This window comes from Lepidochelys kempii, chromosome 7 (genome assembly GCF_965140265.1).
Source record: "Lepidochelys kempii isolate rLepKem1 chromosome 7, rLepKem1.hap2, whole genome shotgun sequence".
In the NCBI taxonomy this organism is placed as follows: domain Eukaryota; kingdom Metazoa; phylum Chordata; order Testudines; family Cheloniidae; genus Lepidochelys; species Lepidochelys kempii.
The window spans coordinates 41371224-41395801 of record NC_133262.1 but is presented as its reverse complement, the minus strand read 5'-3'; the positions used below and the strand labels follow the sequence as shown (position 1 = coordinate 41395801).

The window sequence follows — 24578 nt, the reverse complement described above, 5'->3', positions numbered from 1 at the left end:
AATTTGTGTGTTGGACTCTGGTATATCAGTGTTACTTTATTCCCATACTGACGTAAACCTTGAGCTACTTTCAGACATCCATCTTACAAATATTAAATATACATGCTTTTGCCATGGGGAGTTTTGTACATTATCTCTAATGAAACTGATTAATTGTGATTATGGAAGGTAGAATACTTAAGAATATTATGAGATGCTTTTTCATCTTTATTCATTTGGATCTTCTACTTTGCTAAATCTAGCCCTAATTTCCTGAGAAACCCTTTCTTCTGTTATGGATAACTTGCCATCTGAACAAGACAGACATGAGTGCAGAACTGTACACTTTACAAAGCAGCATCTAATTCCATAAGATCTTCTGAATTAAGACAACAGAAATACTACATTAATGATGCAGAACAGCATTACTTTACAAAAAAATCCAAATACAACTGTGTATATTCTGGGATGTCATGTTTATTAAAGAACAACAATTTTTATTGTTTACAAAGACAAACAAAACTTATTAAAATCTACATTTAAGACTAATTTTCAGGCGTTTTAAATCAAAATATCAATTTTTCACCCCTCTATTCTCTTCATTCATAAGATGAAAAGATCTTGAAAATCAACCAAAACCACTCAGACTTCACAGGAAAAGATCCACAGATTCCAAGGCCAGGAAGGACTATTGCGATCACCAAATCTGACCTCGTATAAAACAAACCCACAGAACTTCCCAAAAATAATTCCTAGGGCACATATTTTAGAAAAAAAACATCCAATCTTGTTTAAAAATAGTCAGTGATGGAGAATCCACCACAACCTTTGCAAACTGTTCCAATGGTCAATTCCTCTCACTGCTAAAAATTTACACCTGATAATTGCCCCTTTCATCTTCATGGTAACCGCACAGATTAATAGCATAACAATTGTCTTCCTTTGTTATGGCCTTTCTCAATATATTTGTCAACCTAAAAAGCTCTTTTGAAGTCATATAGAAAAAAATCTGTGCATACAATAAATTCTTTAAATCTAGGATTAAAAATTTGCCAACATTACATATTTTTGAATTATTTTAAAGGACATATCAACAAACATATAGCTTACTAACTTCTGGAAAACACTGTGTATCATGACTTTTCTCTTTTTCTGAATACATTATAAATTTAGACTACTATTTTTAAAACATGAGAGTCTCAATTTAGGCAGCCATTTTTTTAAATCTAACATTAAGACCACTTAAATATAGCATAGTTAGAAATATTGTACATGCTTCCTCAAACTGCTGACACTTTAAGACTAACATAAAACTTAGTTTCAATTTGTGTTTTATACCTACAGTAAATCCAACAAATAAAAATTGAATTTTGGATATTAAAAAGTGTGCATAGCTGGATACTACAAATTCAAGAGATTGATTATTAACTTTATAGTAATAACATGTTGACATGGCTTCTCAGTATTAGCACATGCTTCTTCTCTCAAGAATATATACACTTAAATATGTTCCTATGACCACCTGCTAATTTTATTTCTGTCTTCACAACTATTAAATTTGTAGTCCCTTCAAGCATTCTTCTTTTTTTCCCACTATATATTACACTAGATTTTGTGGCAACCCAGTGACGGTTATGTGATATCAGATGGTTATGTGAGTTTATTTTCAAAAGAAAAACACAGCTAAAATGAAAGTGTAAAATGAAATCTGCATTATAATGCTACCTGTTATAACAGTCAATAAATAATAAAAACCATCACAGGGCTGCTTCAACAGGTTTCACTCTAGTAACTGAAGGAAGCGGTTGCATGATGCGGAAGATACATGTGACTACGAACCAAGAGATCTGGGCTCTGCTTCTAGCTTTGGACAAGTCACTTTGCAGATTTATGGTTTATTCATTTCAATCACATAAAGGGGGATGATGATACTTTACCAGCTTTGTAAAATACATTGAGATTTATAATGGCTAGGGTAGTTATTTTTCATTATTACTCAACAGTACAGCAAGTTTGACTTTATTATGGAGTATTTTTAGAAATATTGATAACCTGTAGTCATAGTTAAATGTGTTGGATCAACTAAATCAAAACCATGAAATTTTCAAACAATGTTTTTATCAGAACAAAATTCTTAAAACTAGAAGCAAAAATGACTAATATAGAAATCTTGCCTCGTTTACATTACAATTGTTCGTGAACACTGTTGCAGTAAAAAAAAAATGGCTAACTTATTTTTACAGTCTCCATTCTTTCCTTTAGTCATAAAAACATTCAGATCCTTTTTAAGTCCTTCTAAAACGATTAAGCATTTTTGTGACATTTACTTCAATATCTTGATATATTAAAAAAGTCACATAAGTATTTGCTTCACATCCAACAGATGTTTTTTATTTCAACTTTTCTGATTGCTTTTAATATATTCACATTCCACTGAAATATGTAATAACTTGAATCAGTTTCCTTTTTATATTTGTTTTTAAATTGTACTCTGCAAGCAAATAAATAAAGGAATTTCCGACGCAAAGAACATGAACGGAAGCTGTAGTGAGTTTGTACCAGATTGCATCCCAAAGCTGCTTCTAAGCAGCTAACAACTTCTTTAATTACTAATGTGAGAACATTAACTTTGCCACTTGTGGAGATTTTACATATCTACTATAATACACATACACACAAATCCAATTGCATATGAGCTTCTGGTAGCTGTGTGATGAACTCTGGAAATATATGATAAAGTGTGCATTTATCATTCTCTTCTCAAAAGTTATTTTACCAAATTTTTAAAACTCTAGTAACCCAGGAAGTCAGGCTAAGTAGATGAGTAAAGCACATCCTATGTTCCTGTGCTATAGTTACCAGGCCTAGTGACATTATTCCAACTTCATTTTTATTGTCAGTATATGGAAATACTGTAGCATCTCATATATCAGGACTGAGGATGTGTGAGGCAAATTATCCCTTTCCCAGCAAAGAACAGACTGGGAAAAGAAAATATAGAGGAAGAAGTGAAAAACAAAATGTAAGGAAAACAACAGATGGTATTCACCCAGGAGTTCTGAAGGAACTCAAATGTGAAATTGCAGAAATACTAACTGTAGTCTGGAACATATAATTTAAATCAGCTTGTCTACCAAATAACTGGAGGATAGCTAATTTTTAAAAAGGGCTTCCAGAAGTGATCCTGGCAACTGCAGGCCAGTAAGTCTGACTTCAGTAGCATGCAAACTGGTTGAAACTATAGTAAAGAACAATATTGTCAGACACATAGACGAACATAATTTGTTGGGGAAGAGTCAACATGGATTTTGTAAAGGGAAATCATGCCTTACCAATCTACTAGGATTATCTGAAGAGGTCAACAAGCATGTGGACAAGCGGGATCCAGTGGATATAGTGTACTTAGATTTTCAGAAAGCCTTGACAAGGTCCCTCACCAAAGGTTCTTAAGCAAAGTAAGCAGTCATGGGATAAGAGGAAAGGTCCTCTCATGGATTGGTAACCGGTTAAAAGATAGGAAACAAAGGGTAAGAATAAATGGTCAGTTTTCAGAACGGAGAGAGGTAAAGGTGTCCGTACTGGGACCAGTCCTCATCAACATATTCATAAATGATCTGGAGAAAGGGGCAAACAGTGAGGTGGCAAAATTTGCAGATGATACAAAACTACTCAAGACAGTTAAGACCCAAGCAGATTGCGAAGAGCTCCAAAAGGATCCCTCAAAACTCAGTGACTGGGCAACAAAATGGCAGATGAAATTCAATGTTGATAAATGCAAAGTAATGCACATTGAGAAACATAATCCTAACTAGACATATAAAAAGATGGGGTCTAAATTAGCTGTTATCCCTCAAGAAGGAGACCTTGGAGTCATTGTGGATAGTTCTCTGAAAACATCCACTCAATGTGTAGTGGCGGTCCAAAAAGCGAACAGAATGTTGTGAATCATCAAGGGATAGATAACAAGACAGAAAATATCATATTCCCTCTATATAAATCCATGGTACGGCCACATCTTGAACACAGCGTGCACATGTGGTCGTCCCATCTCAAAAAAGATATACTGGACTTGGAAAAGGTTCAGAAAAGGGCAACAAAAATGATCAGGGGTATGGAACAGCTTCCCTATGAGGAGAGATTAATAAAACTGGGACTTCTCAACTAGGAAAAGAGACAACTAAGGGGGGATATGATAGAGGTCTATAAAATCATGATTGGTTTGGAGAAAGTAAATAAGGAAGTGTTATTTACTCCTTCTCATAACACAAGAACTAGCGGTCACCACATGAAATTAACAGGCAGCAGATTTAAAACAGACAAAAGGAAGTATTTTTTCACACAACACACAGTCAACCTGTGGAACTCTTTGCCAGAGGATGTTATGAAGGCCAAGACTGTAACAGGGTTCAAAAAAGAACTAGATAAATTCATGGAGGATAGGTCCATCAATGGCTATTAGCCAGGATAGGCAGGTATAGTGTCTCTAGACTCTGTTTGCCAGAAGCTGGGAATAGACGAAGGGACGGATCACTTGATGATTACCTGTTCTGTTTATTCCCTCTGGGGCACCTGGCATTTGCCACTGTTGGAAGACAGGATACTCGGCTAGATGGACCTTTGGCCTGACCCAGTATGGCCGTTCTTATGAATGAGACACGAAAGGCAACACAGGAAAAAATGCCAAATTAATTTATGGTTATAAGTAAGTGGAGTTAACACAGGAAGGAAACAAAGCTTTTTAAAGCAGAAAGTTGTTAGTGATTTATTTTTTTTAATAATTAAATAGATGGTTGATTGACATGACAATTACAATTAACTCCAGAACATAACAAGCAGTACAAAACTAGTTTATCCATTTAAAAGAAAGGAGAGCATGTTTATTTCTGTCTATCTTGAGGCTGTAGGTATCAGAAAATTTGATACCTGATCATCATATGCTGTAGGAGCCTCTACGAGTAATATATTTATTTGCAACATAAACTAAGTCTAGGTGTTCTTGTTTTCTTTTATAGCCATTCAATCAGTAATGTCTGCAGCTTTAACTGGAACCAGAAACTTTTGCAAGGTATTCACTCAGTCATGGGGCCTTGTTGCAGCTGCCTATCAGTTTCCAGACTTTTGGCCCTTGTGGTCACCCAAAACTATTTAATTGAACCTTGGAAATATTTCCAACTTACCTGTTGAGAAACTTACATATGTAACTCCTTTATTGTGTCCCCATATTTCTTGTATATCTTTTTCAATCTTTTTCTGGCTTCATTAAAGACATAAATTATCCATTTGGGAAATCAGTTTAACACGTCCCCTGGAACTTGTACTTTATAAATTCTTCCTTAGCTCCTCCTGTGCCACCGACACATGAAGAAGTCCGGTTCCTCCAATGATTACAATCACAATAATTGTGGTACTTCTTCCCAGGTTATGCCAGTGCATTCAATACCCTCTGTCACGATCTTCCACCAGTTCTTTCTTGGCCTTCCTCGCTTTCTCTTTCTGCCCTCCAGTACCTAATTCAATGCTTGCTCAGCTTGTCTCCCATCTTCCATACACTATACATGTCCCAATCATCTGAGCCTTCTTTAATGATATCTTCTAATATGTCCTGCTCTATCAGCTCCCTTACTCTTGCATTTGTTATTTTGTCTTTACACTCAATGTGTAATATCTTACTCAGCCTTCTGGGATAGGTAGCCTTCAATTTCTTTTTGCTAGACAGTCTCATTGGTCAAGCCTCTGCTCCATATAGTAGTATGCTCAGTACAATCAAATGGTATAATCTAGCCTTTAGTCTGAACTGGAGACCTATGTTTGACCAGATGTTGTTCATCTTTCCAAAAGTGGTGCTGCTTTTCCTAATCTTGTAGGAATATAAGATATAATTCTAAACAAAGACAGAAATATAAGATAAAAATGCTAGGAAAAGGCTGCAGAGGCAGAAGCAGCAGCATAGAGGAGAGACTTCAACCAACTCTACAGAGCAGCAAATGATCTCACAGGAAAAAAAGACTTTCCCAGGTCTCAGGCCCTTCTAGAACTCTCATCAACAGATGTTAAAAATGCATGAAGAACATGCCAGATGATGGAAAGAACATTTCCACTCCATATTAAGCTGTCCAGAGCTGACAATCATTCACAGATTCAAGAGAAGTGTCAATACCAGGTTAGAAATAGAAGATGGACCAATAACACCCGATAAAATTAAAGCAGCCATCAAAGCCCTCAAATACGGGAAAGTTCCTGGGGTTGACAGAATTCAAGTAGAGTTGCTAACAGTGGGAGGCCAAATTCTGATTGAGTGGCTAACAAAACTGTAACAAAATACGGTGAAAGTAGCACCACAGCACTGGAAAGAAGGTATTATCATGGCATTGCTAAAAAAAGGGAGCATGAACTGGAGGCATAGTACTGCTATCAGTCCTGGGCAAAGAATTGGCTACTGTTATGCTGAATAAAACAAAAAAGGCAATGGATGAAATATTACAAGAAAAACAGCTGGGTTCCATTGAGATAGATCATGTCATGAACAGATATTCACTCTGACAGATCATTGAGAAAGCTACTGTTTGGCAAAAACCCATCTAAATTCACTTTTAGAAAGTGTTCAACAGTGTCTATAGAGAGACCCTGAGGAATATTGCTAGAAGCTATGGGATACCAGACAAGCTGATCAACGTAATAAGGAGTTTATACAATGGAAAGTAAGATCAGACATAGGCCTGGCTGAGTGAGGTGAATGGTTAAATATTGTGCCTGGAGTTAGCCAAGGGCGTGTGCTATTACCAATTCTCTTTGAATTAGTAATAGACTGTGATGAGGTGAGCAACAAAAGCCTCATGGATGGTGTAAGATGGGTTAGTGGAGACTAATTACACTATTTTGACTTTACTGATGACATTGCTTTACTAAGTATATTATGAAACGAATGCCCTTACATCAGAGGTAGAACAGGAAGCAGCAAAAACTAGATTTGAAGTAACTGCAGAGAAAACCAAGATTACAAAGGCAGGAAACTGGACAATATACACAAATGTGTATCTGGATGGAAATCTAACAGGTAAGACTTCTGCTGTCTGCAGAGCATTATAACACTTGAAGGTGCAGTGATATTCATCTTACCCTTTAAACATATAATATTAACTTTAGTTTAACTTTGCCTTCATCCAAGCACATTTTATAAGGGAAGACAGGCTTATAGTCTTATAAGAACTAACAACAATTTTGGCTTTAAATAACCCTCAGAATCCTCCCTAAGCACTTTCATAGTCTCTTCGTTGGAGAAGCCATAGGAAACATTCTCTATAGATCCTGCTTTATTACTAATTGGCTTTTATCAACATAGGTGTCTTTTCTTTGCGCATTCAGCTCAATCATCCTATATTCTTCTTTCACCAAACCCCATATTGCATGACTATTTCTCTCTATCTTGTTCCTCTGAGGGGACTTCATTCTTTAAAATACTCGAATGGTGACTTGAAACCAAAAATCTTCAACTGAATCAGTGTATCTGGACTAAAAGAAAAGGATTACTTGTGGCACCTTAGAGACTAACCAATTTATTTGAGCATAAGCTTCCGTGAGCTACAGCTCACTTCATCGGATGCATACTGTGGAAACTGCAGAAGACATTATATACACAGAGACCATGAAACAATACCTCCTCCCACCCCACTCTCCTGCTGGGAATAGCTTATCTAAAGTGATCACCCTCCTTACAATGTGTATGATCATCAAGGTGGGCCATTTCCAGCACAAATCCAGGTTTTCTCCCCCCCCCCCCCCATACACACACAAACTCACTCTCCTGCTGGTAATAGTTCATCCAAAGTGACCACTCTCCCTACAATGTGCATGATAATCAAGGTGGGCCATTTCCAGCACAAATCCAGGTTTTCTCCCCCCACCCCCCACCCCCATACACACACAAACTCACTCTCCTGCTGGTAATAGTTCATCCAAAGTGACCACTCTCCCTACAATGTGCATGATAATCAAGGTGGGCCATTTCCAGCACTGAATCTTGACCTTGTGCTAGCCGGACAAAGTGTGAGAGAAGTGAGACCCCACTACAAAGTAATAAAATCTAATCAACTGCCACAGCACTATACAGAAAGTGTTTAATTTCAAAACTTGTATAAACAGACCTTTTAAGTGTTACCACTAGTGGCAATGCTTTAGGAACTAGGTGGAAAGCTGTTCCTTCAGAAGAATGACAAAGGGTATGTCTACACTTCAGTTAGACACCTGCAGTTGGCCCATGCTAGCTCAGGTTCACGGGGCTAAGCCTAAGGGGATGTTTAACTGTGGTGTAGGCATACGGGCTTGGGCTGCTGCCTGAGCTCTGGGACCCTCCCACTTTGCAGGTTCCTAGAGCCCAGGCTGAAGCCCGAACCTGAATGTCTACACTACAGTTAAACACCCCCTTAGTCTGAGCCAGAGCTAGATGGTTCAGGCCCGCCACAAGTGTCTAACTGCAGTGTAAATATATCTATACTGCATATCTATACATATTCATTAATATTTATTTGGATTTACAAAACGCTAAAAAAAGGATGCCTGCCCATACGCTCTAGGTACTGTAGCCTTTACTTTAAAATACATCATAGATAATACCCCGATATAACTTAAGTTCATCAGTATAACTCAACAAAATGTACAATCAGCAAGCCCAGCACCTTCGAATCTCAAATCACCCTTCTCCTCCAACAATTCCCTCCCTTTCTCTGTGAATTATTCTCAAAATTCCTTTGTAAAAAGATGAGCTTCGCAGCATGCTCTGAAAGTCTTAGGCTCAGGCTACTTCAGACAAAGGGAGGAAGGGGGAATCGCATTCTAAAGGTATAGGACCCCCACAGAAAACTTGACCTCTAGGTTCCCCATAATTTTTCATTATATTTATATTTGCCACCCATCTTCCTGGAAGAGGTTCCTTTTCCAAAGAAAGGTTCCTTTGTGACTGCTTTCTGAGGGAGATATAGGCTATTTCTCCCGCAGATTGTTTTGGTTATTCACTATATATGCTACTGTGCATATACACTTTTACCAACAATTTGTATGGTTCATAACACTTTTCATATATTGTTTGATTGCATTCCCTTATCTTCTATACAAACCTCTTTCAGACTTTGAAGAAACTTTCACAGAACAAACCTGCATCTGAACAATATTGGTTTTGGAACCATCTGTGCTGTTGTTCCACCTATCCACATCTGTGCTGTTGTTCCAGTAATCTAACCATTCATAATCTTGCTACCATCTTGTCAGCATTTTGGTAATAAAGAGACCACCAATTCAGACAACTAACTTGATCCTAGTTTGTAAAGGGCTGTGTAAATAAAAAAATAAAACCTTATAACCAGTAGAAAAACAAAATAACCAGAACAAATGGACTAACATCCAATTCCAACATCTAATCCCAATTAAAATTTTAGTTGCTATACATTTTATCAATGTATTAATAAAAAAACATTGAAATACCAATCAATAAACACCACAGTCGTGAATTTGGCAAGATTAAACTGGAAAAAAAACTTACAAATTCTGGGGGGTGGGAAATATTGCAATTTTGGAGTTTTTTCTTAACTGGTAGAAGGATAACTTCAGCATTACAGAGACTTGGTAATAAGAACTAAGGCCTGAACTAATCAGACCACCAACACTGTTAATGAGGGAAAAGCTGTATTTCAGAAACAAAAAATAGAAAGGAATGAAGAAGCATGCTTAAGCTGGTTTCTAAAAAACACTTTCAGTTCTAGCTACATTTAGCATCTTAGTCCTCTGAAGTACTCAAATGGTGTTTCATTGTTTATGTAATACTTTAGACTAATTATTCTGATTAAGTATAGTACTTATATACAAAGCTTCTACTGTAATATGTATTGCCATTTCCAAACCATATCACTGGCCAGCTGCTATGACAAAATCATGTTATTTTAATAACTTCTGCAATCACTCACAAAAATTCATATAAAAGGGATGCTGAGTGAGGTTTAATGTTTTATGCCAAATGTATGAATTTAGTAAGGTGTCAAATTTCAATGACCTACTTCAACTGAATGATTTTGATACTGTATGTTCCTAGGGCTATCCCACAAGTTTATGAGTGGACCTAACAGAATACAGTAGATTTATTTGTGTACGTATTGCATGAATGACTCACAGTGTCTATCAAGCACCAAGAAACTAAGTAATAATCTACTTTTCTTCCTTCCAAGTACAATGTTGCTCTAACTGCAGTATTTGCCAATATTATCCTTTACAGAATGCGTACAAGATGAAAGCCAAGGCCTCTAAGCAGCTGGAAAAAATATTTATAAGAGTTCTAAGTGAAGTGCAACAAACCTTCTAATACGTTGTTAAAAAGCAGGAATACATAAGAGCAGTAAATAAATATTACCATAATATAAAGCTAACAAACACACAAGTGTACATGAGTCTGAGGTGGTTTTAGGATAAAAACCCCAAAACAAAAACATCTGTCCTCCTATATGAATTGCTGCCATCATCGGTTACATCACATGTTGGACCAAAACTTCACAAAGGTCTGCTTTAGTGGTGGGCTTCAAATATGAATTGGGATAAATAAATTGTTTAAAGGGAAAAATTATATAGGGTATCTGCTGTGGTCTTTTCTATGAGGAAGAGTCACCAACACACACCGACAAAACAGAAATTCTACTTAGAACTAACCAATTCTGTTATCTTTGGCTCTTTGACAGGAATCTGAGTCACTGAAGTAAAAGAACATTCCATGACTCCAATATTGCCAATCCCAAGCATTCAAAAACCATGAATCAGACCCCCAAAAAACATCTGACCAGTTTAAAAAATTTATTTTTTGAGCGTGTGAGCTTTTGAGCTTTTGGAAGGAAACTGCATACCCCCAATTTGTGTATAATAATTGCATATTTCGAATTCGACTTTACTCATACAAAAAACTAACACAAAATTGCAGGCCACCTCCTGGCTGATCAAAAAGGGTCTCCACTTGCTGTCTGAACTCTGGGGTGCAGGAAGTTGGCCTTATTTCCCTCTCCATCCCCCTCAATATCTCCCTTGTCTGTCTCTCCCATTTTCCTTCTTGGCTCCACCAGTTCTGTCTCCCACACTTGGTCTGCCACTCCACATTATTGTATACTTTTAGTTTCCCTCCTTTTCCCCCTAAAATCTCATACCCCTCATCCTCCCTCCTGTTTACCAACATTACAGTGTACCCCTATTTTGCTCCTGCATACTTTTGAACCTGATCCCATTACAGTTGCATGTGCAGTCTCCAAACCTCAGAGCCTAGCTAGAAGCTGTCTCTTGTGAAAGGCACCTGGCTTCAGTACATTGGAAAATTAGACTGTCATCTTTACTGGAGCTACTTCCATGAACCTCTGCAAAACTGTAGGGAAATGGAAGCCATCTTATTTAAAGGCAGCCTGTAACTTCAATACCACTGAAAGCAATCGAAAAAATGACCATTTTAAATACAGGCACAAGTCTACAACGATATTGACAGACATCAAAATATCAAGAAAAGCTTTTTTGAGGAGGAACAAAAATCAAACCTAATAAAAGAGACTTGATAAAATTGTGACAGTTCGCAATTTAGACTTGCATAGGGTGGATTGATTTAAATAACCAATTTTTATCATGATTTAAATCAGTAAGCAGGAATCCTTGACTTAAATAATTGATTTTAATCATGTTTTGCATTTGTACTTTTTAGTTATTTTCCCAAAGGTTAAACTCTCATTGGTTACTAACCATTAAAACCTGTTGATTTCCAAATAAATATAGGTTTTGCACTAAATTGGGTGCTTTTTTTTGCTAACCAGAGGGATACATTATATCTATACACTTTTACTTAAGTTATTATACAGCTTCTTACATTTATTCAGATTCTCAATTTTTTTATATTTTTATGATGTTAAGAAATGTATCATTCACCAATTTTTATTTACTAGTTAATTATTTTTTTATTTGTGGTTCATGTCAAGCTCTGTTTGGACAGAAATTCTAATTCAACTAAAATGCACAAAATATTTTTATTAAATAAAACTACTTTAAATGTGACGAATATATATGAAAAACAATTTAGAAGTTTATCAAAACATACTTTGCATTTAAAAAATAACATTTATTTAAAAAAGCAAGTGTTATCTAGTTTCTGAATAGAAGTGATTGTTGTTGCTCACCACATCTGTCAAGATTTTCGATTTCACTCCCTCACAGCTAGTTTTTATTCATGGATTGAAAGAGGAAAATAAGCTTTCCTTCTTTTCAACTCCCAAGTGGTTTCTTAACTTTGAATAAACTAGTCATGGTACTGAATTAGCTAAATCAACTGAAATGAAGAAAATATTTTCTCTGCTGTCAAAAGCTGGTTTAGTACGTCAAACTCGGATCCAAGTACTTGACCTTTGACTTCCACCAGTTCAGGGTTTGACTTTCTTGAAAACTTGGCAGCAATTATGTTCTGCTTAATATTGTTTTTTGTATTTAAAAGATTGTGTTGACTTATAAGTTTGGACCTTAATGCAGACTGTAGATTTCAAATTTAATTTTAAATATTTATTTTAACTACACCTGTATTTAACATAATTTTTTAGAAAAAAATCTGATGTAAATAAAAAAAATTTAAATTCTAAATGATTTAATTTTATCCACCTTGGATAGCATAGCTTTTTATTTACCTTCTGTAGATTTTCTTCAGAAAGCTTTGGTCAATTAGACAGCAATAATTAAGTTTGTTCAGATTTGCAGGAAGGAACCCACATTCTACTTTTATAACTAAACAATGAACAAATAATGACTGATCAAACAATTTATTAAGTCAGCTCTAACAAAGATCAGGTGAAAAAATTCTGAACTTGCCTAGATACATGCTTCTTGGGGATTTTCCAGGAATCCTTATACTACCCATAGTATCCACAAGCAGCCTGCTCATCTGAGATGTTTTGCTGTCCTTATTGAAATTCTGGAAGGTGGGTGGGCACAAGCCCACCCGCTTCTAAAGGCCCCTCCCCCAGCCATGTGGGAGGAGCCACTGAACCCGGGACTCAGCTAAATACGGGAGACAGCTAAGAAACAACAGGGCAGGGAGTAAAGGTCACAGGTTCAAAACTAGGAATCCAGAACTGAGCAGAGAACCCCGGACAGCACCCACTGCTCCTCAAAGGTGTCTAGGGAGCCAGTGGACGCCGCCCAGAGAAATTCTGCCTGGAGACATGAGACAAAGGAGGAACAGAAATAGGCCCCACAGTCGCAGAGCCCCTCCCCGTCCAACATCCTCCCCCTGGGATTATAGATAGCCACTTTTGGCCAGGGCCAGGAGGAGGTTGATGAAGAGATCTAGCGACTTTGTGGGGCCACAGACAGGCTGCGCAAATACGAAATGGTCTGGGGAGAAGTGCAACCAGAATCTCAACAGGAGGTTCTGGAGGAGCCAGAATAGGGGCTGCAACCTGATGCATTCTAGATAGGCATGTGCCAGCATTTCCCCTCACATCACAAAAGGGTCAGGCATCAGGGATGGGGGTGAACCACGCCAGGTAAGCGCCCATGCTCACAGCTCCACTGAAGGAGCTGACAACAGATATCCCCGGCAGGCCGTGGAACCAGGGTGGAATATAGGTTGGGAAACTGGGGTTCCTCACCCTCTGCAGGTGATAGTAGGTCCCGCCACTTGGCATCGGGGCAGAACATGAGGGTGAGAAAGTGAAACATGTGGAGCATGAGCGTGTAAAGAGCGAGCACTCTTGGTGCAGTTTGGAAATAAACCGGCTCCAGGGCCAGCTCGGGTTATGGAAGGGAGAGGGTTAAGGGGGCTTGCGGGGCAGGAGCCCAATGAAAAAGTCCAGAGGACCTGGGGTGAAGGGCAGGCAGGGAGAACCCTCTCGCAGGACCTGCTCCAGGAAAACCCGAGAGTTGGGCGATAAGGCTGCCCTACCTCCTGGAGTATACACGGGGGGTGTGAAGGATGGAGAGCCCCATGTGCTGACTGAGCGCTCAGAGATCCACCCAGTCCCCCATCATAGTCCAGGAGGTCTCAGATTTTGGTGGTTTCTGCCAGGACCAGCTTCAGGCACACCGAGGAGGACTCCACCACCTGCACACGAAGATGGGGTTTGTGTAGCAGGGGCTCCACGAGGAGGTCTGCCCCCTCGAGGGCCACCATGGACCTGATTGCCGAGAGCAGCTTCCAGGTCCAGAGGAGGTCCTGGTAGAAGACTGGCTGCTCAGAGAGGTTTCGTGGAAGACCCCTCAGATGGAGAAAAAGAGCTGCCAGTTGTATCGGAGCCATTGGAGGTGGTGGAGGAAGGCGTGTGCCAAAATGCTCCACGCCGGACTGCCTGAGCTGTAAAGGAGTCTCCACAGGGCCTGGAGGCAGAAGACATGGACCGAGGCAGACCAGGTCCTGTCCTCCCTCCTCCAGGGAAAGACTCAGAACCCCTGTAGAGATCCAGTGCAGTCCTGGCCAAAAGAACTCCAGAGCTAACCTCTGGAGCTGGGCCAGGATCCCTGGGGCCGAGCTCAGGGTGTTAAGCCAGTGCCAGAGCACGGACAGGACTAGCTGGTTAAACACCAGTGCCCTCCCCCAGAGGGAAAGGTACCAGAGTAGTCCTGTCCATCTCCGCAGCCAATCACCCACCCTGGCCTCCAAATCCTGCCAGTTCTCTGGTGAAAGATGCGTGGGGAAAAGGTAAACGCTAAGATAGAGCAGTGGACCCACGCTCCACCAAATAGCTTGAAGCTCGGGTGGGAGGGAGCTCATCTGTCACCCATCCCCAACCATCAGGCCAGAGCTCTTGACCCAGTTGACCCAGGTGGAGGAGGCCACTGACTAGATCGCCTGGTCGGCCTCCACCTGCACCAGATCACCCGGGTCCTGGACCACAAAGAGCACATCATCGGCGTACATCGACAGGACCAGCCACAACTCCAGCTCCTGAAGCACCAACCCCGTCAGCCTCCGGAGGAGGAGTCAGAGGAAGGGCTCAATCGCCAGAGTATACACCTGGCCTGACAGTGGACAACCCTGATGTACCCCTCACCCGAAGCTGACCGGTTCAGTCAGGGTCCAGTTGAGTCTGACCAAACACTCCGCAGAGGCGTATAGCACCTGGAGAAAACCCACAAAGTTTTGTTCTCATCACGACAAATGATAAGTGATTAAATAAAATGTCAAAACTGCATCTTCAAATATACTGCATAGAGAGCTGTTCATGAGCATGTTATGTCTATTTGGAGCAGCAAGTGAGAGTGTACACAAGTGATTTTCTGGTCATCAACAGCCCGAATTGCTGCTCTAACTGTGGTCTTATTGATTACTGACCACTTGAATGGTATTCTGCAAAGGTCTTTGAAGATGTTCTAACATTAAAGAGCATCCTCATGAGCATGAATTTGAGAGATGTCCAGAATCCTAGAAAATAAATAGCTTCTGATCAGAGAAGATTACAGCTTTCTTAGGCCAAGACCTGCACTTTAACATCCCTTCCTCATCTCCATATCTTAAATGAGGTTGTTATGTAAATGACCGCTCTGCACTTTTAAGCGGGGGGGGGGGGGGGGGGGAGGGGTGCGGGGGGTGTGTGTGTGAAGAGGTATTTGGCTGGCTGGCCAAATGAAGGGAACAGTGCTTTATGGCTGGGGGAGGAGGGAAGATGAAAACTCTTGCAAAGGGGACAGCGTGGTCGCTGACTCATCGCCTAGGAATGCAGGGTTTTAAAGGGGCAGCCCTGCATCTGAAGCTCCCTTTTATACGGAGCAGTCTGACGCAGGACCCACCCTCCCTCCCCTTTATGTGACAATAAATCTGTTGGAGGGACTTGGATGGAAAAAGGTAATTACAGAATAAAAATGAGGCTACCTGCACTGTACACTTTTATCTGCCGGGTAGTCCCAGACATCAAATAATAAAGTTGCAGCCTAATAATACCCATGTCAAATATCTCCTGTCATTCTTTCAGTATAGCCAGATGCATTCCCCAAAAAAACTCAGCATATCTAATCCCTGAACTGCCTCCACTCTTAGCACTCCTAGAAATTTTTCCAAAAGGACACAGAAGATATATCTAATATTGAAATCAAATACTTTGAGCTCAAGCCCTTAGCATACAGTATTTTGCATCCTAGAATTCTTCCTCTGAACTGTTGCTGCTTGAGTTTGACTGTAGTGTGACATGAAAGTATGGATGGAACTCCAAGTTGCTACTCTGCAGATGTTTTGCAGTAGAATGTCAGATAAGGATGCTGTGGAGGTGGCTTGTGCCTACATGGAGCGAGCTGTGAGATGCCCAGCAGGGGGAAGCATTGCTAATTTATAGCATGCTAAGATGCACCCCAAAACTCATTGCAAAATCCTCTGTGCGGATATGACTTGTCCCCACGCCCTTTCTGCAAGGGCAATAAAGAATCTTTGGGATTTTCTGATGGGTTTGGTTCTCTCCAGGTAGAATGCGGGGCATGCCTGATATAGAGGGAGTGAAGTCTCTTCTCCTTGGAAGAAGCATGGGGTTTTTGGAGAAATACAGGTAAGTGTGCTGATTGATTGATTGATATGGACCTCTGACACAATCTCGGGGAGGAATCTGGGGTGTAACCTAAGGAAACCTTCTCCCTGTGAAATACTGTATAAGGAGAGTCTGTCATCATGGCTCCCAGCACACTGACCCTTCTCACTGAAATGATAGCTACTAAGAATGCCACCTTCGTGGACAGGTGAGTCATGGCACATGTTGCCAGTAGTTCAAAGAGTGGGCCTGTGAGTGTTGAAAGGACATGGTTAAGGTCCCATTGAGGGATAGGTTTAATGACGGGTGGGAAGGTTCTGATCAATCTCTTCATAATCGAGCCATGGTCAGGAGTGAAGATAGAACATCCTTCCATCAGGGAGAGGAAGGCACTAATTGCAGTTAAGTGTACTCGCAGTGAACTAAGGGCAAAATCTGAGGTGTTTAAGAGGAGAAAACAGTCTAAAGGAACTGGAATGACCATGGTATAAGGGGTATGCTGGTAGCAATGTGCCCAGGCTGAAAGGCACAGCCATTTAGCTAGGTACCAGAGTCTAATAGAATCCTTCTGGCTTTGGGTCAGGATTTCATGAACAGAGGTGGAGCATGAGCATTCTATGTCTATCACCCATCCAAATGCCAGGTCTTGAGGTGGAGTGGGCTTCAGTTGGGGTGATTGACTTTCCCCCTTGTCCTGAGTAAGAAGGCTGAAATACAAGACCTTGATAGGAAGGCATTTGGACAACATTAGGAGTTCTGTGAAATGGAATTATGTGAATAATGTGTTGCCAATTTTTTAAAAGGGCTCCAGAGGTGATCCCAGCAATTACAGGCTGGAAAGCCTGACATCAATCCCAGGCAAACCGGTTGAAGCTATAGTAAAGAACAAAATTATCACAGACATAGATGAACATAATTTGTTGGGGAAGAGTCAACATGGATTTTGTAAAGGGAAATCATGCCTTACCAATCTACTAGGATTATCTGAAGAGGTCAACAAGCATGTGGACAAGCGGGATCCAGTGGATATAGTGTACTTAGATTTTCAGAAAGCCTTGACAAGGTCCCTCACCAAAGGTTCTTAAGCAAAGTAAGCAGTCATGGGATAAGAGGAAAGGTCCTCTCATGGATTGGTAACCGGTTAAAAGATAGGAAACAAAGGGTAAGAATAAAGGGTCAGTTTTCAGAACGGAGAGAGGTAAAGAGTGGTGTCCGTACTGGGACCAGTCCTCATCAACATATTCATAAATGATCTGGAGAAAGGGGCAAACAGTGAGGTGGCAAAATTTGCAGATGATACAAAACTACTCAAGACAGTTAAGACCCAAGCAGATTGCGAAGAGCTCCAAAAGGATCCCTCAAAACTCAGTGACTGGGCAACAAAATGGCAGATGAAATTCAATGTTGATAAATGCAAAGTAATGCACATTGAGAAACATAATCCTAACTAGACATATAAAAAGATGGGGTCTAAATTAGCTGTTATCCCTCAAGAAGGAGACCTTGGAGTCATTGTGGATAGTTCTCTGAAAACATCCACTCAATGTGTAGTGGCGGTCCAAAAAGCGAACAGAATGTTGTGAATCATCAAGGGATAGATAACAAGACAGAAAATATCATATTCCCTCTATATAAATCCATGGTACGGCCACATCTTGGGAACACAGCGTGCACATGTGGTCGTCCCATCTCAAAAAAGATATATTGGAATTGAAAAGGTTCAGAAAAGGGCAACAAAAATGATCAGGGGTATGGAACGGCTTCCCTGTGAGGAGAGATTAATAAAACTGGGACTTCTCAGCTAGGAAAAAAGACGACTAATGGGGGATATGATAGAGGTCTATAAAATCATGATTGGTTTGGAGAAAGTAAATAAGGAAGTGTTATTTACTCCTTCTCATAACACAAGAACTAGCGGTCACCACATGAAATTAACAGGCAGCAGGTTTAAAACAGACAAAAGGAAGTATTTCTTCATACAACACACAGTCAACCTGTGGAACTCTTTGCCAGAGGATGTTATGAAGGCCAAGACTATAACAGGGTTCAAAAAAGAACTAGATAAATTCATGGAGGATAGGTCCATCAATGGCTATTAGCCAGGATGGGCAGGGATAGTGTCTCTAGCCTCTGTTTGCCAGAAGCTGGGAATAGACGAAGGGACGGATCACTTGATGATTACCTGTTCTGTTTATTCCCTCTGGAGCACCTGGCATTGACCACTGTCGGAAGACAGGATACTGGGCTAGATGGACCTTTAGTCTGACCCAGTATGCCTGTTCTTATGTTCTAACCGTCTGGATCAGTTGGGTGATGGTGGCTTTCTCACACCAGATCTTCCATATAACTTGTGGTAGCAGAGGGATGGGAGTAAAGGTGCATCTGCCTAGGAGAGCATCTCTCTCAGAGTCTTGGTCTATGGCTCCCCTGGACCGCAACATGGGAAGCTTCTGTTTGCCTGGGACACAAAAAGGTCTCATAGTGGAGTTCCCCATTGTGCAACTATGATGGTTAAGACTGTGTCATCGATCACGCATTCAGAATCTGCAGAAAAGCTTCTGCTCCGTAAGTTCGCCAGGAAGTTCTGAACATTTGAGAGGTATGTGGCCTGGTGATATAATTTCTGATACACCAGTTCCAACGTCTGATTGCTTCCAGGCAGAGGGGAAAAGACCTCACTCCTCCCTGTTTGTTTATATCACTATGGTGATATTGTCTGACATTATTTGTATGTGGAATGAGCGTATGAGGGAAGAAAGGCCTCGTACGCCAAGCAGATTGCACTTAGCTCCAGTAATTTTACATGTAGCCTGACCTCTTGGGGGCTCCATGTACCGGAGCAGTGTAGCAGTCCAAGTGAGTGCCCCATTTTGTAAGGAAGGCATCCATCAAAATGGTTGCCCTTGGCATGGGAGGCTTTGTCTGGGTTGGATCACCAAGTGAGAACTCTGGAGGGAATGGTGACTTGGGAGTCTATGATCCCTGCTCAGTCAGTAGTTCAAGTGGAACCAAGTTTGTAGGCACCAAAGGTGGAGTTGCAGGAAAGATGTCACATAGGTACAAGCCTAACATGGAGAGGCACCAACGTCCCATGGTTTGAGGTTCGCAGGTGATGAGAGAGATCATGTGGGTCATCGCATAAAATCTGTCTTTGGAGAGGAATGCTCTCACAGACATTGAGTCCAGCAGCGTGCCTATAAAGTTATTGTCTTTGTAGGTGACAAAACAGATTTGTCTTCATTTATGCAAACACTTAAGGTGACAAGGAGATGCTGAAGAAATTGTTACTGACATAACCTCTTGGTGAGATTGGCCTACAAGGAAACAGTCATCCAAGGTATGGAAATTCTGTATATCCCTGACATCTAATCTGGGACTCTGTGCTGTTGGACAGCCATGAAACGTAAGACCTTTCTCTGTGATGGGTGAATGTCCACATGAAAGTATGCATCCTTCATGTTGAGCGCTGCAAACCACACTCCCTCCTGAAGAGAGGGGATTAAAGGTGCCAGTGTTGTCATCATGAATTTCAACTTTTGGATAAAGACGTTGAGCTGCCAAAGATCCAGGATAAGATAGCCTCCAAAGATGACAGAGGAGAAGTAGGTGGCAGCGGTGGCGGTACATGGATCTTGACGTGTATGTCAAAAATGTCCTCTGGCCTGTGGTTGGGAAAGGTTGGAGTGGTGGAGTGAGCCGAGAAACAGGACCTCTGAATCCACTGTCACTTATGAAGAGGTTCAGATGGATGCTAGGAGTTTGAGATACGCAAAGGGGGTAGTTGTGGTTGAAAGGGATGTTTCCGGTATTTCTTCCAGGGCGCTGGAGTTTAAATCCCCAGAGTTTGCAGGGTGGATCCTGAGTCTTTTAGAGAATATAGAGATTCATCTGTCTTTTCATTTAAAAGGTTGGAGTAGTCGAAGCAGAGGTCTTTGATAATATTTTGGATCTCTCCAGGGAAGCCCAAGACTGAAGTCTCAAGGCACTTTGCATGACCAGTCCTGTGGACAGAGATCTGGATGCTGTATCAGTGACCTAAACCACAGTCTGTGGAGCCACCTTTGTACCAACTTCCCGTTATCCGGAGAGGACTGGAATTGGGCTCAGTCTTCCATGGGTAGCTTGTCTTTAAATTCGACAAAACTAGTATGTTTGTTAAAATCATATTTTGCTAATAAGGCTCGGTAATTAACAATATAAAATTGGAGGCCCACAGAAGAGAAAACCTTCCTACCTAATAGGTCCAGTCTCCTTGACCCCTTATCTGTTGGAGGAGATTTTTGGTAATGTGGCTGAGCTCCCTCTGTAGCCACTTGTATCACCGACGAATCAGAAGCAGGATTAGAAGCGTCTTTCTGCTCTTTTTTGTGTAGGGGCACAAGATGCTAGTGTGTGCCAAACAGTTCTGGTTGGTTCTAATATGATCTCACTGATTGGGAAGGCCACCCTGGTCAGTCCCTGTGGTTGTAAGATGTCCAGAAGTCTATGTGGAAGGTTCTGGACCTCCTCTAGAGGGATTCAGTGACACTCTGCAACAATTCCTGATATTGACAGTGGTCATCCAATGGAGAAGGCAACAAAGAAGTGACCGCGTCATCCAGGGATGATGAGAAGGCTCTCAGTGGAACCAGCGGAACTGGCTGACAAGAAGGGGAGGAGTGGTACAACTCCTGAGAGGGATCCAGGCACTTGCCATAGGGGTCCCAAGGGCCCCAAAAAGGCATGAAGGAAGGATGCACCAGCTGTGGTAGCCCCCATGGGAATCAATATGAGGTGTCCATACTAAGCGTGGTAGCCAGAGGAATAGTAATGTCTTGGCTGTCTGCCAGGACTCCTCTGCCTTCGGGGAGACACGGATACAGCTACCTCCTCTGATTCCTCCGATGGTTCCACTGATAATGGCAGAACCATTGGTACCAAGGCGCTCCAGCCCAGAAGATGGAGATGGGGTCTCTCCTGAGATAACAGCGCTGATCCCTCCTCTGTGGTAAGGACGTCTCTCAGGAGGGCAGGGTCTGAAAGGAGTGGAGACTGCGGATAGACGAAGAAGATACCCCTGGCATTACAAAGCTCTCTGCATGGCCCAAAGTCTGAGGAGTTCCAGTAGAGAGACCTGACAGGCCCAGTTCAGCTCGCCAGACGGTCTATGGATAAACGAGCCAGCAAAACAAGTCCAGACCTGCACTTGTGGATGGGACTAGCGAGTGTCTGTCTTTGCATCCTGGTACCGCAGTCACTGTCAGAACCAGCACATCCCTCTTCTGCCATGCCTTACCCTCCAGCCTGGAGTTCTTTGGCAGAGCCAGTTCCGTGAGTTCCATATGCGACATCTCACCTGATCTGGGCTGGCTTGGAGATTTGGACAATCCACCGTGGGGCTCTATACTTACACCCATGCGAGTACCTCTTGCTCTCATGGGGAGACATGTGTGATGAGTCCTTGGGATTCAATGGTAAGGGCTCTGCTCTGAGGCTCATGCTTGGAGGGGCACTGCTGGTCAGCTGAGGCCAATGTATGTGGGAGGGGTCTCCTGGGCCTGGGTCCAAGTGGTGCATCATAGCCTCTTCCATTAGCAACTTTTTCAGTCAGAGCTCCTGGGCCTCTCTAGTTCTGGGCAGGAAGGATTTGCAGATACTGCACTTAGCGGAGGTATGTGCCTCCCCAAGACAGAATAGGCATTGATAATGCTCATTGCTGAAGGACAAGGAGCAAGAGCAGGAGACGCAGTTTTTCAATACCAGGACCCTGGGCATAGTCCCAGGACCAGGAAGATTTCCCCCCAGCTGGGCAGGTATGCTATTCAGTACTAAACTTTATACTAACTAAAATTCTTAAGATATAAACTATTTCCAATTAATTTTTTACAAGTCCTGCAACAGCAAAGGAGGACACAATTCTAACTCAGGCCATGCAGTGCGAAGAAGGAACTGGAGACGTGTCACCTAAACTGCCTTATACCCTAAAATGGGCGCATGAGGAGAGCTGCTGCGCATATGCAGGTTAATGGACACTGCTTTGAAGACATTTCTGGACTCGGGCGCATTGTGCGCATGCTTACGGATGTGTGGAATACATATAGGGACTATTGCTTGAAGGAGAACAGGAAGCTCCAACCCTTAGCACAGCTGGTGAGATGAAAATGAGAAAGAGTCAACGTGGTCCTGCCCCTTAATCCCTAAGTTGCAAGCATGAAGATGTATAGGGCACATGCACCACCCCAATGGTATTGCTAGCAAAAGTCTCAGACTCAAGTGCACTGGGAGCACATAAACCTACAGTGGAGTAAACGTTTTTTACTTGCAGTTGTTCCAATTCAGAGCCCAATTTCCACAGCTACTGTGTTAAGCTTCTGCTCATCATACTTTTTCTGTCGCGGAACATCTGTATACAAAGTGAACTGTGAAGGTGGAGTAAAGGGAGAGGGCCTTTAAGAGTCACCATATTGAGTACTGAAGACCCAACACTGTTATCTCCTACAGGACAATCAATGGAGTAGTCCACTAGCAGCAGCCTACATTAGAATGCTAAGGAACCTAATCTGGCCCATTAGTTCTGAGGTCAAGACAATACAACAGAGTCCACCTGCCACAAAGGGATTAAAGGTGATCCCTGACTTCAGTCTGAAAGTTATTTCAGCTTTATGTTATTACAGCGATTCTGATTCAAGATGCTCCGACTCCAGCCCAGGTTTCATAACATACTAGGAATGTGATTATGGTATGACAACTGAGATCATATCTAGGACATTTTGCCTCATTTGCATATAGAAAGAAGTCAACAGACATTTTTAAAAAACAAATCACGTTTCTGAGTGGTGAATGGCTATAAACTGCAGAAATTTAAAAGCAGCAGATGTTGCATATAAAAATATTCATTTCCCCACTGAGAGCTTCAGGACAAACATCTGGTTTCTTAACAATAAAGTAATTACAAAAATATGTCACCTCCATCCCCAATAGGTTCACCCTTTACGCCCAGTGTTAATATATTCTCAACTGATAGAGCTTCCAAGAAAACTGGTAGTCTAAATGAAAAGGGGAATATAACTTTGTACTTTGCCAAAAACGTGTTGTTGTTTTTTTTGCTGTATGTTTTTTAAAGACTCAAAAAAGCAACTTTGCAAACTTTAAAGTCAGTCATCTGGTTCCCATTTACCTTGACTGCCAAAAATATATAACAATTAAAAGGACAAAAAAAGGTATGCAACAGACATTTAGAAAACTGGTGCTCCTCCTTCATATCTAAATCATAAGCCTTGATGCAAATTACTAAAATTCCTCAATTGCTAATATAGAATTTCCCCAAAACAAACATTCATTGTAAAAACATCTTTCCAACAAGTTGTCTAAGAAGTCACTGAAAATACCTACTTTAATGAATTACCAGACTGCAAATTATAAGATATAGCCTCCTAAAAACACATAAATTGTATATTTTTGTGTTAATCGTAATATCACTAGGAGAAAGTATCAAAACGGAAAGTACAGAAAAAGTCTGAATCTGCTAATGCTGACAAACTTGCATTTCATGTTTAAAACTTGGACCTTCTCTAAATACATGTTGTAATGCAACATTTTACTGTTCATAAATGTGACTAATATTGAATACATATAAAAGCGGCAAACAGTTCTGTGGCTCCACTACATGCATCTGACGAAATGGGTATTCACCCACGAAAGTTTATGCTCCAATACGTCTGTTAGTCTATAAGGTGCCACAGAACTCTCTGCCGCTTTTACAGATCCAGACTAACACGGCTACCCCTCTGATAGGCCCAAACATATGTACTCTATCTTTGTCTCAGTCAGAAAGCAGCTCCTTTGTCTCTTAGCTAAAATATTAGACAAAATGAAAAACATATGACTTGATACATAGGTCTTCATTTCATAAATTAATATTTTATTTAATAAAAAGAGGTGAAATGATTAGGTATGGTAGAGCAATACACATTGAATATGACCAGTTTTAGTAGATAATATTCCAAGTTAGATGAACTAGACTGATTTACCACTTATTAAAATTATTCTGAGTACAACCCCCTGCTCCAGAATATTACCTCTCACCCAAGGGAAAGAATGCTAGCACAGCCTTCTTTACCT

General features: G+C 41.1%; 1 protein-coding gene across 3 annotated transcripts in view; it reads right to left on the bottom strand.

Annotated features, from left to right (window-relative positions):
• Positions 1-24578, bottom strand: part of CENPP (centromere protein P) — a 318797-nt gene that overhangs the window by 231787 nt on the left and 62432 nt on the right. The gene's annotated exons all lie outside the window — the stretch shown is intronic.